The 19,478-nt window shown below is 32.8% G+C and overlaps 1 protein-coding gene and 1 long non-coding RNA gene across 2 annotated transcripts in view; one reads left to right on the top strand and one right to left on the bottom strand.

Annotated features, from left to right (window-relative positions):
* The window catches only part of LOC106678144 (carboxypeptidase D), a 184,728-nt gene extending 166,879 nt beyond the window's left edge, over positions 1-17,849 (bottom strand). The window contains exon 1 of the mRNA XM_067050029.1: positions 17,832-17,849. The gene's annotated coding sequence lies outside the window, so the exon portion shown is untranslated. The remainder of the gene's footprint in view (positions 1-17,831) is intronic.
* The window catches only part of LOC136796398 (uncharacterized), a 228,557-nt gene that overhangs the window by 153,021 nt on the left and 56,058 nt on the right, over positions 1-19,478 (top strand). The window lies entirely within an intron of this gene.

Here is a 19,478-nt window from a genome sequence, read left to right as displayed (position 1 = left end):
GGATACAATTTTTGGTTTTATTTAATAAATAATTACCTTGTCTCAAAAAATTTTGAAATAATATAATTTAAAAAATTTAATGTTTGTTATGTAACTGAAAATAGCCTATATTTATATAGGGTTACTCCCTGAATGCAAATACTATATTAAAAAAAAATAAAGGTTCTACAATATATTTTAGTTTTCCTTCTCCCGTGTTATTGTGGTTAAAAGTTTAGTCGAGAGAAAACTCCAGACGTCTTGATATTAAAAATGGAGGGAAGCCTTGGAAGAAGAACAATGCATACATTATGCAGAAGGAGCTTGTGCCAGTGAAAAGGCTAGTAAAATGAAAACAGTGGCGATATGAGGCGAAGTAGAGGGTTTTTGAAAACTTGAAGACGGTCCTGGTTGGCTGAGTGGCCTGTCTCGTTAGTCCTGCCTTTGAATAAGTGTCCTCGAGCACTGTGTCTTCTCTTCTCTCTCTCTATCCTGTCCTTTTATCCTTTACTCAGGATAACTGCTCATATTATATATAAATATATTTTTTTTTATATATTAATTAAACAAGGTTTCCAAGTATGTACAACCCTCCTAGCCTTTACATGTTTTGAAATTTTTATTTCATTTTAACTAGGTCATAACCAGAGCTCCAATATTTATGCAATATATTTAATCCACTATATTTAAATATACAATTGGATAGCTAAAAAATACACCAAAGTATATAAGTAAAACAAATAATAAACAAGAAACAAAACCTAATAAAACATAAACCTAAGTTTATTAGTAAATAAATGAGAAACATGATGTAAGATACAATTTAAAAATTGAAAGTTTTAGTTTTAGATCTAAACATTAAAAATATGATCGTCATGATATAGAAAAATTGCGATGCCGATTTCATTAACTCCATTCCAACCATGTTATTAAGCGATAGACGCTCTTACAGTTATTGGATAACTGTAAGATTATACAATAACACCAATCGAAATCTTAAGGCGTTTAAAACTTTTATCGGGATTGTATCATCGGTGATACAATTTCTTGTATTATCTAAAACAATCCCTGATCAGGTAGCGTGTGTAACAGAAAGAAAAATAAGGATAGAGTTCATCTGTATGGACATGTAGAGATCCATTTTATTTTCTCTTGATATATTTTAATCAATAGTTGCGATAAACAATAAAAGGGTTTCATCGTTGGTTGGAGGGTTAATCCAGAATTTTCACATTGAACTAAATGATAAAGTTACTTTTGTTAAAAATAATAAATATTATCACACGCAACGAAAGTTAGGAACAAAAAAAAAAAAGTTGAAACGGAGTGTAATGTTTAAAACGGACAAGAAGGAGAAATATAATTTAGAAAAATGAAAAAAATTCACACCTATTGTTAGAAGCGAATTGTTGAAGTTAGCATTTATTATATTGTTTGTTGAAGGTAGCATTTATCATATTGTTTGTTGGAGGTAGCATTTATTATATTGTTTGATTAAAGCAACATTAATTATATTATTCTTGAAGGTATCATTTATTATATTATTTGTTGAAGATAGTATTTATTATATTATTTGTTGAAGGTGGCATTTATTATATTGTTTGTTGTATTACTAATCAAATGAATATGAACTTTCAATGTACTATAAAATTTCCTCTTCATTGTTGTCTCTGAATTTCTTATTTTTTTTTTTTTTAGCTGAAATGTCCCAAATATGCAAATATATGAATTTATAGTAGTAGAGATAGTCCGGGTGGCGGTCGATACAGGTACACAATAGTAAAAAAAACTATTTAACGTTAACTAACGTTTCGACCCCATTCGCTGGGCTTCATCAGTGCTAAATGAAAACGACATACAACATTGTAAGAAGTTACAATAACATAGAATAAATATAGAAAGAAAGTAAGAAATTATACCAAAGAAAAAAAAATTAAAAAAAGAAAGAGACAAAAAACTATAAAAATAGATGAATAGGAAAATAATTACAGCGTTTTGTGATAATTTCCTATTCAATAATTAGTTTATTTCGGCTTTATTTATGCTTTCTAAGGTTAAGATGTCGTTTTTTTTTTTGTTTTTTTTTATTATTTTTATGTCTTACTTTCTTTGTATACTTATTGTAATTTTTGTCACTTATTACAATTTTTTTATCTTGTTTTCATTTAGCACTGACGAACCCCGGCAAAGTGGGGTGATTGTACGAATATAGTCCGGGTGGAGGTCAATATAGGTACATAATTGAAGAAAAACTATTTAATGTTAACCAATGTTTAGGTTAATACAAACATTGTAATGAGTGACAAAAATTATAATAAATATACAAAGAAAGTAAGACATTATCCAAAAGAAAAAAAGAGAGAATTTTTTAAGTTAAGGTAATATAGAAATAGCCAAAGGAAACTAATTATTAAATAGGAAATTATCACAAATGGCTGTTCTTACTATTAATTATTTTCCTATTCATCTATTTTTATAGTTCTTGGACTTAAAATGTCTTTCTATTTTCTTCATAAATATTTTTTTCTTTTAGATTATTTCTTTCTTTGTATATTTATTCCATGTTTTTTCCTCTTCTTACAATGTTTCTACCTTGTTTTCATTTAGCTTTGATGAAATGGGCAGAAACGTTGGCTAACATTAGATAGTTTTTCTATTATTATGTACCTATTATCCAATTCCACCCGGACTATCTTCTTACAACCTACTTGATACATGCGGTCAACTATCTTCTTCCAATATGCATTTATCGTCAGATGTGCAAAATAAAACGTGGCTAATAGCATAGTACACGGTTTCGTTGCAGATTAATAAAATCAAGCAAATTTAAATTGCATAAAAATTTGGGACTTGGTTATGACCTTTCCAGAGCAGAGCTGTAAAATGTTAAATTTTCAAGCCCATCATCTAGCAGAAATTAACTCTGAAGAGAGACCTGATCTCTATCTTTTAGTTCATCCGAAGTTCCAGAAGTCGATAAATAGGTGGATCAGACGTCACTGGTACAGTTAGAAGCTTATCGACTGCGTGTCCTCATATTCTCTAACCCATAAAACATGCCAAACACTCGACGATTGAACGTAGCTTCAAGCATAAAATTTTCAATATATTATGGCATAAATTGAGGTTTTTATTTTTAGGAGTTTGATCGTGCGCAAGGTCGATTCGGAAATTCAAGAAATTAAATTGTTCAATTTTCGCACGTTAGTTGTAAGTTATAATTAGAAAACATGAGATGAAAAGTACATCGATTAGACATTTAAAAAAATTGTTTTTTTTAATCAACTACACAGATTTTTATTTATTCGATGAAAGTTTACTTCACGGACACCCCTCCTTTGTGGGGTTCCCTCCATTCCCAATAAGGCATAAATTGATGATGGATTTTAATCCATTCATTACCGAACGCGTACTCAGATATCGTTCCCTTTCTGAACTTTTTACACCGCTCCTCCACAGCTCATAACAATCATGAAATATCATAGGAAATTTATAATTTTAGATTTATATTTGCAGTCATTAATTGTGAGGGAAAGTCATAAATATTTAATATATGTATTACGGTATTTATATTAGACAAACAGTATGCATTAAGTATTAACTACAAATTACTGAAAAAATGTATGTAAAAACTTTATTAAAATACAAAGTTGTATTGCCCAACTTCATTGGACTGCTAGTCACACAGCATACTTATTTTAGTCTAATCAGACGATACTTTTAATCTTACGATAAATAAGCCTATACAAGTATACAATGATAATTATAAACATTAGTAATATATAACAGTGGAACATGACTTCTTTTCCTCTTTTTCTTTTTCATGATTTTCCCCTCCTTTCCCCTTTCTCTCTTATTTTCTTTTCCTTCCCTTCTTTTACCCTTTCATATTTTGGTTTCAACCCAATGTGCCTTTATCAGAATAATGGAGAACATATATGAAAGATACTTGAGGAACAAATATAAATTTAAAAAAATCAACCAACTATGTTAAAATTAATATACATTAAATATAGAATAAATATTAAAAATGATAAAGTAATAAATAACATAGCAAATAAGATATGCAATAAAAGAAAAGATTTTTCAGTTTGTTTTTATTGTTTTATTGTAAATTTCCTCTCATTTTTTGAAAAATTCTTTCCTCTTATTTTATATATTCCACTTTAATCGTAATTTTTATTAATATATCGTTGCTTACGTTGTTGTATACCACTAGTTCGAAAAAATACGTATACCTTTAAAAAGGGAATGGAGACATTCCGGAAGTATTCGTAAAAAAAAAAAAAAGTTTTCTACAAAGCTATGGTTGAGGCGTGATTTCACTTGAATGTTTCTTTATTTATTTATTTTTTTAAATAATATTAAAATCGTATCGGTTTTTCCTTACTAAAGGTGCATATGGCTATGGATAGACATACAAATGCTTGGTTAAAACAAAGGAGGCAACAAACATCGGTACCTACACGCTTGTTATGATGTTCTTTTGAATTTTTTTGGCTTTTACATTCCATTAACTTAATTTTAATTATAGAAAGGAAGAAAATAAAGGTAGGCGAAATGAAAAGAATTTTACATATCAGCTAAGTAGATTGCAGATTATAAAAAATCACATAAATATTACTGCATAACCTCTAATTTCAACCTTTGTTCAAGAATATTAATCTGCAACTTTTTAGTTTAATTTTCTAGAAATAAATGTCTTTTTAAATATATGTTTATGATATGTTAAATAAAAAATAGACTGTTAAAGTTCATTAACGACAATTTGATTTACACTGGATCGATATAATTTTAAAATCTTAAACTAACGTTAATTATTAAATCTTAAGGTTGGGGAAATTCTTTAATTAAAACACAGAAAGCACAAACATTTATCTGTGACCAGCTTGTAACAGATAACCAATCCACATGCTTGGATGTGTGCGATTTTGCCAAACGTGTAAAGGAACCTATTAGTACAGGAGTCCATGAGGGAAAAATGGCAGCTATTTCACCGCAATTTCTGATTGCTTTAATGGAAATAATGTATAAATTCCAGTCAAAATTGATGAATCTGCCAATTATAGGTAGGGAAACTAAAAAATGACAGTTGTTTCAAAGCGTTAAAAAAAAGCTAATTTTTCATTCGGAGCTCTGTATCTTTAAAACTACCAACACGTTCAAACTACCAAAAGTTCCCGAGATATAGCTTTTTACAAAGCAACATTTCATATAAAAATGCACTGAAAAATAAGAAGTTTATAAAGCATAAACTATAAAGTAGTTTATCTTCGTAGGAGTAGAAGTTTTCAGGATATTTGCAAAAATAAATTGATTTATTGTTGTTCGGACAAATTTTCATGTGCTAAATTTATATTCATATGCGAATAACATAAAAACTACTACTCTTTCGAAGATACGTGACATAAACTACTTTATAGTTAGTTAAATTACCTTTACTTTGAGTGCTGGCAGAAATATGGACGTTTTATGGTTCCCGAGATATATTTTATCAGAAATCCAAAATGTTATCCGTACTACTATAAATTAATATTTTGTCAAATATCATAAAAACTACTACTTCAACAAACATAAACTACTTTATACTACTTTAATTTAACTAGCTACTTACGATCACATCTGTATAGCGGACAAAATATCGTTCCCCGTGTGTGTCCGTTATGGAGAAATTTTACTGCATAATATAACCCAGATCACCTAGTGGCTCCTTAGACCAACTCCAATCGTTGGATTTTCATTCTAGAAGTTCGAACTCACAAAGTATAATTAGGAGCAGTGTTCAAGTAATTACCGCGATCGATATAGGCGAGCTGAAGTTTTTATATGGTCATCGTTTCGGTTGATTATTTATGTAAGGCAATGGGTCGAATGGTAACGTCCGAACCGTCCATTATTTTTGGACTCGAAATATGTATCGAGAAAATTTAATTGTTAATAAGTAGAATAAAGATGAGACATTAATTAATGAAATTAAGAATTCAATACGGACTCTTCTGAATTCCACAAGTTGAATTAATTCTCAGACCAGGCCGTCAGTACATTATCGTATTTCAAGAGCTTACGATGCTTTATGGATGTTTCATTTATTAGTTCAGGACATTATTGTATGCAAAATACCTTACTATTTTTGTATTTTGGAACCTGACTAATATTTGTTGTTATGAAATGAAATGAAAAAATAATTTTATTCTGAGACATATGTCCCCTAAGAATAAATACATGGATCATATATTATGATTTTTGTCTGGCAAGCATTTTAAAGTTTCCTGTAAGCAAAATGAAATTACATTGAGATCTTGGCTTAACTGCTGTTTATAATGTTAATCAATGTATGTTTAGCTATATTGTTTATAATGATACGGAGGTTATGTTAGTCATTTAAAATTTTTAACTCTGAAAATGTCATTACCCTAACTGTCCCTCTAAGTGTTATATAGATAATAAATCAAATTAATCATTTATTAATATATTTTACATCAATGAAAAGCCAACTTTTTACTATATCCTAAAAGTGAACCATTATTTCAGGCGGTGCCAGCATTACTGGTGTAAGTTAATGTAATATTATTTTAAGAAACAATAACTTCTAGGAGAAGTAGACAAATTTATTTCGTAAAATCTGCTTCATTATAATTTTATTTAACTGTTTGTGAAATACCGTTAAACCAAAAAATCAAGTGCATCATACCATACAGCATCCACCTTAGAAGACGAAAATTTCACACAATAAATTCCAGTTTGGAAGATAGCTGATTGACCATGTGTAATATATAAAAGTTAGTCCAGGTGCAGTAAAAAAAAAAAAAAAAAAAAAAAAACTCAAATAGTAATTAAACTATTTAATGTTAGCCAACAATGATACTAACGACTAAAATAATGTAACAAAGAAAAATAATAGATAACATGAAAAAAAAAAAGTAAACTTAAGGCCTGACTAAATATGATTCAAAATAGGTGATCATTTATATAAAAATGAACAAAGCAAGTTAAATGAATTAAAATTAAGATTTACAGTGAAAAGTATAAGTAAACAAGTATTAAAAAAAGTAAATAAATAATAACTAATGAAAAAGAAATTTACTTAACACTAAACGGAAAAATAAGGAAAATAATAAAAAGCCGTGTACATATGATTGGAATCGGTAGAGAGCAGCTCTTCTCTCATTGTTCAGTTTCTAAACTGCTGTCTCAATTTCTTAATTACAAAATTATATCACAGTTCATATTTATACGTTTTTTATTACTGCTAACAGTGCAAAATAGTTAAATAAACAAAATTATAGGTAATTCAAAGGAAGATGTATTGAATACTCGTCATTAAATCCCCGTTGAGCTATTTCAATGAGGATAATACCATTTAGATCATTTAGTTTTCAATTCGTATAACGAGTTTAATGAAAATCATTTAAGCCGTTTTTTATAAAATTATACAATCAAAGTATAAAATCGATTATGTAAAGTGGCACTATCGATAAATCGATTTTATGAAAAAAGTTTCTGCAACATTTCAGGCATATATCAATCTTGAATATATGTATTTTTAGTTTGATAGAACTTTTTGTTTTTGAGTTTTCGACTGTCCACACACGCACATAGACACTCAAACCATATTATTGTTGTGAGAATTGGTTACTTCGACAGGGGACCTCATTATGTGTATTTCCGTAGAAAACTCTAATTCGAAACTTTGCTCAATGCATTTTCTTTCTTCCTGTGGTGAAAATAAATATCATGCAAAAATATATCAAACAACCAGGACCCGGTTTCATAATAAAGTACAAACTAATACTATTAGTCTTGTAGATTTATCTTAATTCAATTACACTGACTTGTACTTTAGTATTTTTGAATTCCTGTAATATCACTAATAGTCATCCCTATTATGAATAAAATAAGTATTAGTATTTTTACTAGACTAGTTTCTACACTTATACTATCAACTGATACTATTAGCTTTTATTATGAAACAGGGCCCTGTTAGTACTAGTGCCAAATGCACATTACACACATGCATTATCTTATATGGAAAAGAATTTCTAATCGTCCTAAAACTCTTCTAATTAGTTTATTAATTTAATGAAGTAACGAATTAGGTTTTTGTTTTCGATTATTCGCCTACAAATTCAAAACGGTGCATGGTCATGCCACGTACTATACTAAATTAAACAGTTTAAATGAACAAATTTCTATAAGGAATGAATTCCTATCGAACTGCACGAGACAGAAGACATGAAGGAAGAATAAGGCGTCAATATGAGGTGACTATCTGAGAGATAGAGGAAGAGGGATGGAGGAATCAGTGATTGATTGAGTCAAGGTGTAACAAAGGAACTCACGCCTACTTCTGATAGCGGTTGTTGATTGTTCGTCTTTGGTCGTCTCTTCCGTTAGTGGCAGCTAGTATGTCACTGATAGTACATTCCTTAAGGGAAGGGCTGTCTTGTTATATTGATAATTATAATAAGACTAATTACGATAAAAGAGATAAGAAAGAAGATCGTTGGAAGATAAGGAATGGGAAGAGGCTATTTATTGTAAAGGTTATTCGATAAATTACTATAAGCAGGATTAAACAAACTAATCCCTAGGAGCTTCATTTAACTCTCCAGGCAAGATTTCCTTTTCATATACTTGAGCTATGAGTGCCTGCTGTTTTGGCCCGATTCTTGATACCCTGCTTTATGTGATTGTCCATCATTACCTCCTGACTTGTTTTTGAGTTCTCTCAAGATATCTTCAGTGTTCCCTACGACGGACGGGATGGTTTCAAAGTCATCAGTCACCACTGTTCTTTGTATATGATTTTCTGGGTTTTTCTAAGATTCTCTGTGGCCGGACAATAGGCGTTGAGTAATTATATTGTCAAAATGGACTTGGCTGCTTGAGAAAGAAATAGAAGAACTTTAAAATTAAATATCTGAATTGGAGATCAATATCCTGCCATCTTTTGGCAAACTGAGGAAATAGAAGGAGTCCTGGACCCAATTGTACAAACAGGTTCGGTGAGCGAACAACTCCTCAGAACATCATTTTTTGTTTATGTTCAGTAATTCAGGATGAGTTAGTAATCTACACCGCGCAGGTGAAGGGACAGAGGGAAGTGCAAAGAGAAAAGAATAACCAAACATCAATTTCCATCATAAAAAATTCAGTAGTCTATCGCCAATCCACAACCAAGAAAATTGTAATACCTTTTCTTATGCTATTTTATCCCATTCAAATCGACAGTCAAAATTAATTAAACAACACAATACTAATCCATATTATCCATATTCGATTGTGCGCCGAATCATCGAAAAGGTTCTTGATATTGAATTGAGAATACAGGTCACCTTTAACAAAAGTCAAAGGGGCGTCATTCAATGTCCGCCCGGAGCACATGTAAGCGCCGGAATCATCGAATCAATCCTAAAAGATGACAAAAAAAGGAAAAAGGATTGCGCGGTGGTTTTTCTGGAGGTGGTTGGTGCTTTTGACAATGTTGGTTATGGACACATAATGAGCTCGCAGGAGGCAAGAGGTGTGTCATCCGACCTTACAAATGTGATTGCGGCTCTCCTAACCACAAATAAGATAAAGATTAATATAGGAAGCCACACGACTAGCCAGATCAGCGTCTTTCGGGGGGAGCTCTGTGATCAGGAGTTTGCTAATAAGTTTGGATATGACCTGAAAATTGACCAAGAGAGTGTGGTTAGACGACACTGTTAGCGGACGATCAAGCTGTAAGGGCGCGACAGGGGTTCTGCGGAAAGAATAATAAATAGTGTCCAGAGGCTGCTCGCGGAGATTGGTTTGGCAATAAATGCAAAGAAAAGTGTGGGTATCATCATAGACAAAGGAGAGCTGCGGTCAACAAAGCTCTCCCTTGAGAATACAGAGGTCATCCAAACGGCAAAAGCCGAGGGCACCATCAAATATCTTGGATGTACATTCTCGGGAGAGCTAGTATTTGGAGAAGAGGTGATGACAAAGCTAACGAATAACCTCGAAAAATTGGTGAGCTTATTCCTCCTCAAACCATAACAGAAGATCAACGTTGTAAACCAGTACTTGTTTCCGGGCCTTGTTTACCCTCTCCAGACTGCTCTCCTTACAAAGATACGTCCCGCGATATTGGAGGCCATTGATACCAATATCCGCAGGAGTATCAAGGCCATCATTGGGCTCCCCGCTAACACCTCGTCGGTGATTCTGTACGCACCCAGGAGGTATCGAGGACTGGGTCTGATCCGCTGTCAATGGGAAGCTCCACTACAGCATTGGTCCATTGCCCAACGACTGTCGAATGTTACGGATGCCCTATTCCAGTTTACATTCAATTATGAAGCCGAAATCGCGGCATATGCTGATAGACTTGGGGTGGATAAGGGCAACAAAAGTGTGAGAGCTCTACGACAGTCGTTGCGTGAGAATGCTTTTGAAGAATGGGGCAATTGAAGATGGCCAGGTATTGGTGTTCGCCATTTCAAAGAGACCCCGAAAGCTAATAGATATATATGTGAGAAGCAGGTACTCTCGGAGTCAGAAGGGGCGAACGCCCTGAAACTTAATATCAACTACGCACCCCTGCGTGGAGTACCAGGAGCCAGTGGACAGCAAGGAGAAGTTGGGTCCCTCTGTCGCAAATGCGGCAGAGAGTCTGAAACACCAGCTCGTGTATTGGGAAAATGCCCCAACAACTCCCTCTTTATACCGGCACCACAGGGTCAAAGAAGAATTGATGAAGTTCCTTAAAAGAAAAGACTTCACCTGCTTCGAGGAGGTCTATTGTGTTGACACCGACGTATCCGTAAGATATGCCGATATTGTCGCATTTACAAAAATCGGAGGCACGGCTCTGGTCTTGAATCCGACGGTAAGATTTGAAAGTAATGACCTCGAACAGGAAGGTGGAGTGGAAAGGGAAAAAAAGAAAATATACGAAAAATGCGTCCCTTTCCTTAAGGAAAAATTCCGCGGGACCTTCGGAGAGTGTTCACCGTAAGAGGCCTCTGGTTTGGATCTCGCGGAACAATATCAGATAGAACAGGGAGCTTCTTAGAAGGCCTAGGTGTTAGCATCGGGGATATTGCGATCTTGGCGAAATCGAGAGAGTGAATTTGTTCAATTTTTGTTTAATCAGGTGAAATAAAAATTGTGAAATTGTGAAATTGAAGGAACAGGAGAGAGAAAGAAAAAGGGAATGAATTGAAATATTTGTATTCGATGTATAGTCTGAAATCGATTGTAAAAGGAAACTGTAGGGAAAAAATTGTTTTCTTTCTATTTTATTATGCCATGTAATTATATGTAATTTATATATGTCCGATCACGAATTGATAAGTATGCTGTGTAACGTAGCAACCCGATGTATTTGGGCAGCATGGATGAATAAAGTATTTCTCTCTCTCTCATTCAAGAATAGTGGTTGCATTTCCCTTTTTCATCATGCTTAATTTATTTCAAATACAGTCACCAACCAGCTTACAAGCAAATTATAGTTGATTCGGGTAATATTCCCCAAAAGTGTACCCAAAATTAACCCGAGAGAATATCTGAATTAAACAAGATCAATCTGCCAACCATTGTGGAAACCAATACCTAATACTACTAATCATTTGCCATTACTAACTGGCAGATACCGCAGGGAGATTATCATCCTTTCTTCGTTACTGGCATACAGTAAGGCAATAAGAGATTAAGAGTATGCTCATAAAAATTTATTACCTCCAATTTGTACTTAACAGAGAAGCTTTAATAATGGCGTACGTAGCATTATTTGAATCGATATTAAGATAGAATGTTATAGAGATATAGGATCGTAGCTATAGTGCCAGTGCTGCAGTTATCAAAAATTGTAGCAGAAAATCTTAAAATCGTTAGTGCTTAGTAATAGATACTGGATCTTTATTTTTATCACATTCTGTATAATCTCGTTTTATTTTAATTATTATATTAATTAACTAATTGCAAATTTTCAGCTTTATCATTCACTTCAAAGCCCTTAGAGTTATTTCTATTATTAATATTTTCTAATAATTATTATTTTATTTTTATTTCTTACTTTATTTTCATATATGTTAATTGATAACAGTAAATAACTGTAGATGTTAATTGAATTATTAGTTATTATTATCACTCAAGATCAATTCATATTGTACTTATCTAGCTTAAAAGTTGTATAGCCTCCATAATCTCCTAATTGTCAAAATTGTAATAATTACATTTCACTTATGTCTATCATTTTTCTGTGTCATTTTGGCTCCGACTGCTTGATGTCATCTAGGACCTTATTGACTATAATTTTTTAAATGAATAAAATTTTAAAAATAACAGCTAGACTAGACCTATGGTGCCCAGTGTGGCACAGAAGGAATACAGCCCAAAGCCTGGCCACATTTATTGAAGTATCAATAATAGAGCAAGTAAGAATTGATCAGAATGGCTAACTCAACTGCAATATATTTTATTAAATTTATTACTGCAATAGTCCTTGTATCATTTGAACATATCAATAACCTGGTTGGGGGATGCGGTCAGAATATAACACAAATAAGTTGATATAACTTATTTAATAGTGCCAACGTTTCGGCCAGAATTTCTAGCCTTCATCAGGGCTGAGAACAAAGAACAAGATAACAACCAATGATTACAAAAAATAAAGAAGAAGAAAATATAAACAGAATGACATATATTAAATGATTATTCAGAATGAAATTAATAAAAATAAAGTGAAGGAAAAAGTGGAAAATAAAATTTATATATAGATAATTGAATAAGTAAGTAAAAATAACATAATTAAGAAAATAAAAATTTAAAGTTATATTAAATGTTTTTATATAAAAAAACATTTTTATATTTTAAAAAAGCCCCCACCCCTGGGGGTCTTAGTGGGGCGGGTCCCCGGGATTACCTTTTTTATGATCTCTTGTGAGATTGTGACATAGGGGCTTATTGGAATATATCTCTCCATTTTGAAGCTATTTTCCAATTTGAATAATATCACGTGATCAGATCGGATGATGAAAAACTAAATGGAAATAATGTGAAAGTCCTAGTTAACCACTTGAAACCTTGGACTGTCGGCTACATTATATATTTTTAAACTTTTCTTTGTCTGACTCGGTCGCGAAATCATCTCCAATCAGGACATACTACGAAATGGTGACAAAGTCATCTAATGGTTATGTTGAAAAGGAATACGAACATGTGTATTTTATCTGATAATGCCGATAACAATAATGGGATAGTGTTCGTCTTTCTATTTTCAGTAATTTACAATTGTGTAAAAGTCGCAAAACAAATTCAAAGGTGGCTAACCTATTTGCCTAGGGTATAAAACCTTATCAATAATCAACATAATCTCGGAATGTGGAGTAACCTTCATAACCTTGGAATTATCCCTTTTAATTTTCATTCGAGAAAGTATTCCCCCTAGCTTTATTAAAGTAAAATACAATTACTTTACCGTGATAGAAAATATTTATTTGGTATAGATTAAAACAACAAAACAGAAAGACTTCATCCTGATAGATGCAACTTGCTTAGCTTGATAACCCCCACAGAATTAGATAGAGGGCGGTTGCACATTGGAAGTAGCTATAATCGGGGCAACGCGTGCACACTTTGGCTGTACACCAGTATTTCGCCCAAATAAATTGTTTCTGAACGTCTAATTTGCTTTACAGAAGTTTATTTTAATATCTAATTCACAAACCAGTTCCCTACTTCCACTTCTAGTTTTCATGACACTGCCTGCTTTACTTTAACTTAACAGGAGTTGTAAAATCACAATAATTGCTGGCGTCTCTACTTACAACGATAATTTTGCAATGTGATTTAGAGTGAACGATTATTTGTGAGGACTTGTCAGGAACCACCACTGGTGTTAAAACCGGAATTATATGATTTAATATTTCAATTTAGCCAACATAGTTTTCTTACACATTCAAGGGAGTCTGGTCCATCGGTTATCCCTTTTGGCAAAAGTGAGAGCGATAATGAGGACATCTCATATAAGTTGTGATTGTTTGTTAATAATTAATTATTTTCTTTATTGCTTGAGATTTACAACTGTTTTTGAGCTAAACATTTCTACATTAGAAGATTCATCTTCTTTTCAGACGCTTCGGACGATTAGAATAGGAATAGGAACCAAGACCAACCGTTTGGTTTGGTTAGGTTAGCAATTTCATTTATTTATATTTTTATTATGGTAGGATTGATTAATAGTTCGTGTTACATCGGCTACATATGGAACATTCTGAATGATTTTATTAGAGACAAAGTGGAGTTCAGGATTTTGGGGGTTTTGGTTGAGCCCTGATATTTAATAGCATATTGTCAAATAGGTCTCATTATAGTCATATAAATTAATCTTTTGTAATTAAATGGAAACTTGGACCATTTGACTAGTAAGTGTTACGACTTGTATGGATATGGATAGTCATAAGATAAGTGAAGGTGGAGTTGTATTAAGCGATATATATATAACTTAATAGAATTTGTGAATAATAATAATCAATCAGTGAGAAAGTATGTAGAAGTTAGGAATTTACGGAATTTGTAAAGTAGTCCTGGGTGCCGGACTCAATCAAAAGCCTGTTCTAAATCGAAAAAGACTCCCTCGCTCCAAAGAAGACGAGACGTCTACCACACGATGACATTGCTGTATAGTGGAGTGGGATATTCGGAATCCAAACTGGTAATCAGGGATTATATGATTGATATCTAGGATGGGGTATAGGCATTTTTCCAGTTTTCCAGGATTTTGCCCATGATCGGTAATAGAGAGATAGGACGGTAGGGGGGTGTGTATTCTGGCGGCTTTTGGGGTTTGGGTATCATTTTAACCATAGATAATTGCCATGGGTCAGGAACATATGTAGAACGGAGTACGGCGTTATTTGAGGCGTAGTTGAGGAATAGGATAAAGATGTGGGACTTGATGTGGATAATCGGATAAAGGATAATACCATAAAGTATTTTCGAGGAAGAAGTTTAAAGATGTGGGACGTTATTAGGTCGTATCCAGGCGCTTTGGGAGTAGGTAATCTTTGAATGATGCTGGATATTTCTAAAGGATGAAATGCTTTAGGTGGGAGGGTCATTTGGAGCGAAATATTTCTGCTTCAATACATTCAAGGTGAATTGGGTTAAGGATATCAGGATGTGGAATAAAGGTTTTAGAAAGGTATTATCTGAATGTGATTTTTCTGCGTCATTTCTGGTCCAGGTTTGGGATTCAGTGAGAAGTGGGTGGTTAAAATCTTAGAAATTCAACAGATTTTTGGTGGTCCTCCATAATGATGTGTCAGTAGTTATATTTTGATGATTACAGTATTAAATTTTGAATTTTGTATTTTCTGATTTCTATTTTTAGTTTGTTAGTCAATGTGGTGTAATACCTTTTGTCAGTTGGATATCTGGTCCTATGCCACTTCGATCTTACTCTGCATTTTTCCCTTAATATGATACGAACATGCTATTGTTGATGTGAGTTTTTCAATAGCTTCGTCAATGTCTTGTTTTCTCTTCTGTCAAATGTTTAAGTCCAGTTTACTTTCCAGGTCATACTTAAATTTGTCCCAGTCAACCCTTTCTGTTATCAATGAATGAGTGGAGAGCTTAAGTACAAAGCTTAAATGTAAAAAAAGCAGAATTGGAGTATGATCTGATGAAACGTCGTCCAGGGATTCAACAATGGCTTGAGAGGAAGAAATCTGGGAGGTAATAAATATGTCAAGGATATCAGGGTCCTTTTTGAGGGATGTAGGCCAATAAGTCGGATTTTTGGGAAAATTGAATAGGTATTGGAGGTGGAAACACGGGATATGATGTTACCACGAAATCTGTATGTGCAGCATCCCCATCGTTTGTGCTTAGCATTTTAGTCTCCTCCAGCATGAAGGGTGGAATCAAGGAGGTTATAAGAAAGTTTATTACCAGGACAATATACAGCTGAAAAGGTAACATATAAAGGGCGAGTTGAAATAATAACCGAGGTTGATTGAATAGCATCAGTTGGATTGGAAGGAATAAGGGAATAAGATAAGGATGCAAGAACCATCATAGTAAGTATTGTCTGGGTGCTCTGATATATAAGTGATGTAGTCACGTATGTAAAAGTGGGTTCTTTGTGTAAAATGAGTTTCAGTCAGTAGGGCAATGTCAATGTGTTTATCATGTAGGAATAAGTCGAGTTGTTCACGGTGATTTTGTAGACCATTACGTTTTTTTTTTTAATTATTTTTATGAAATTACTAAATTGTCTCGAACTTAGTTTATATTATCCTCATCCATTTCACAATAACTCCCTTCTACATTATATATTTATTTTCCCTGTTTACAACTAATTTACTTATTGCTTTTACTTTTTTATCACTTATCGTATTTACTGTAATTTTTTGTTACATCAAGTGACTTTAGCTTGCACTTTTGTCTGTAAGCCCTGACGAAGCCCTGCAGCGTGGGACGAAATGTTGGCTCAATGATAAATAGTCTAATCTCTATTTGAGTTTTCTTTGACTGCACCCGGGCCATCTTCTTTTTTCCATCAATACTGTTGCAATACATGAATTTATTTATTATATCCTAAATGATTCGTATCAATGAAAATCTTGGATCGTGAACATGTCCTAAAGCGTTGACGGACACACTTTCATAGTGAATTGTTTTGTTTTGAGGACCGTAATTCATATATACAGTTAACCATTCCTGATACATCATTTGTCAATAAATAATAATGCAAGCCGTTATACATTTTTGTATTTATAAAAAAAATGTACATATTTTTATTAAAACTTGTTAATGTAAGTTATATATAGTGTAAGGGATGAGATTAGGGATTTATATATGAATAGAAAAGCATAATATTATTCATGTACATAAAATTAAATGTGAAAGTATTGAAGGAAATATGAAAATTCTGAAGATAGGATTTGTTTAACTATTGAGAAATAAAAAGAAAAGTTTTTTTTCGTTTAAAATTGACTTGTGTTTACTTTTATACAGGCTTTGTTTACATTACTGTCGATACAGTGAATTGGTCAATTTCATATTCAGGGTATAACACGGCTTTGCTTGAACAGTGGAGCATCTGAAAAAACAAAAAGTTATTTTATTTTGTATTTGACGCTTTCAATATACTGTACCGTGGACTGTGGTTACTTTTTGACAACCGTAGCTTTGGGAGACCACAATAGAGAAAGTGACCCCTGTCTACGGTAATATCTCACGAACACGTCTATTTCAAAATAAAACGAAAACTTCTTGTCTGATGAGCCACTATTCAAGGAAAGCAGCGATATATAAACAAATGTATACAGAGTAGCATAAAGAATAAATCTTTTTTAGCAAACTTCGTTCAATATAAAAAATATATACAAAAAATGAAATAAATATCTGTTGGGCTAAGTAATTGATTTGATTATTGTTTTGAGATCAGCATTCATTCATGAAGTTATTACTTATAAATCTCTTTTAAAAATATTAAGTAATCTTTAATGATTTATAGTTTTTTTTTACTATTGAAAAATGATAAATTGTTAAAAAGTTTTATACCATATCGTCCTCTAAGCTGTAATATCTCTTAAATTGTTAACAAAAATAATTTGATTTTTTGAAATAATAAAAATCAACACATTATTCTTGAGACATCTCATCCCCACCATCATTTTAGAGGACACATATATATATGTTTTTCTGACTTCGATGATTCTTTCGAGATGTTTCTAGAATGAAGCATTAATTTTTTTTTTTTTTTTTTAAACGTGATTTTTTTGTTGTTTTAAAGGACTATGCTATATAGAATTAATAATACGGCATATAATTAATTGGAAATGATAAATATATGATTGTTTATTTACCTTTTCCGATGACGGAGAAAACATTTGAGGGCCTGATCACATGCCGTCCGGAGGCAGATTCCTGCCCGGGGCCTCGCACTGGGCCTGCGCCGGCCCCCGCCAACTCTCAGCTGTCCCCAGTACAGTACCGATACATCAACTACAGCCAATGTCTTCCCCAAATTATTATTTTATAACAGAAAGTAAAACATTCATAATAACAATAATTTACATTAAAAAGATAATTGGGCTTCTTGTTAACTTTCTCAAGTATATGATTCAAATGAATTGAATTTAATAATCTATAAACTTATACTTCGAATTTTTTTTTTTTAATATTTATTTATTGCTATTTACAACTGTACATTATAATACATTTATTAAATCCAATCTAAGTTAAATTGGAGTGTTACAGGCGTGTAGAGAAACTACCCATTGGTAGCACTCTAATGACATTTTACATTAGCTGGTCTCGTGGCCATCTTCTTTTCAGGCGCCTCGGATGATTGTCAGGAATGGAAGAGGATGCAAGATTAGAAACTACGGGGTGCATCGAAATTAATATTGAATTTATATCTCTATATATATAAAAGGGAGCTTTCGAATCTTTGTCCTCGATAGACTTAGTTATTTTTGGACCGATTTATGTGGTTTTTTTTTCTTTAAGTTCCATTTCGCCGTGGGAAGGTTTAAAGATGATGAACTCCCGAGATTCTTGAGTAGAAAAGAAGTTATGAACAATAGTAAGCGTGAAGCCCGGGGTAGAGGTGGTCGGTAAATTAAAAAAAACATCATATTCGTTTTCAGGGTTGTCTCAAAGTACTAAATACCATTCTTGGAAGAAATTAAAAATCATTCATTTTTCACCTCGTTTCCATCCGAGCCTTTTTTTTTTATCATATAACCGTTAATAACTCCTCTCCCTTTTATCCGATTGTCGCGTTAATAGTACCGTTGGAAAGCTGAATGTCTGCTCTTATAGCCTTATAATCGACAAAAGTTATATTTGAAGCTTTTTTGAGGGGAAAATGTGGGTTTCAAATGAGGGGGAAAAATTCTCACGTTTAACTTAATATCTCAGGTTCTAATTTGTTTAATTATGCCCGCTTTGTGCCTTTTGGTGCATCTTTTAGAGCCCTGAAAACTGCCAAGTTTGGTCTAGATCAGTCGAGTAGTATTGAGGTTATTTCTATTTTTTAGATTTTTAAAAAGAAAACGAAGGCGTACGTACGATGCAGGGCGAAAATTTCGGACTAAAAAATTTTATTTTCCAATTTTTCCGAAAATTCGTATATAGGGGTTTCTCGAGGTGCTGAAAACGAATATCAACTTTGTTTCACTCCTAACAAATTTTTTACTGGACTTTGTAGAGTAACTCCGGAATTTTTTCAATATTTTGAAAATCGCGAGGCACAGGAAGAGTTTTTATTTAAACACTATTTATATTTTAGATAGTATGTACATGACAAATATAATTTGTCATTTTAATTTTTTGCCTCAAAGAAGAAAAAAAAATGACCAAAAATCGGAGCAGTATTAACAATGATATGGCAACGTTAATTGTTTTCAAGGCCTCCACTGGCTCATTACCAGTGATGCGCTGGGATCTCTCGAGCTCTGCTCTACCCCTCACACGTGGGGGATAGAGTGGGCTCAGGGATCCTCAGG

The sequence above is a fragment of the Halyomorpha halys genome, unplaced genomic scaffold (genome assembly GCF_000696795.3).
Source record: "Halyomorpha halys isolate HHAL.00 unplaced genomic scaffold, Hhal_1.1 Scaffold126.1, whole genome shotgun sequence".
Lineage (NCBI taxonomy): Eukaryota > Metazoa > Arthropoda > Insecta > Hemiptera > Pentatomidae > Halyomorpha > Halyomorpha halys.
The sequence above is the reverse complement of the archived record's forward strand: the minus strand, read 5'-3'. Positions and strand labels throughout refer to the sequence as shown.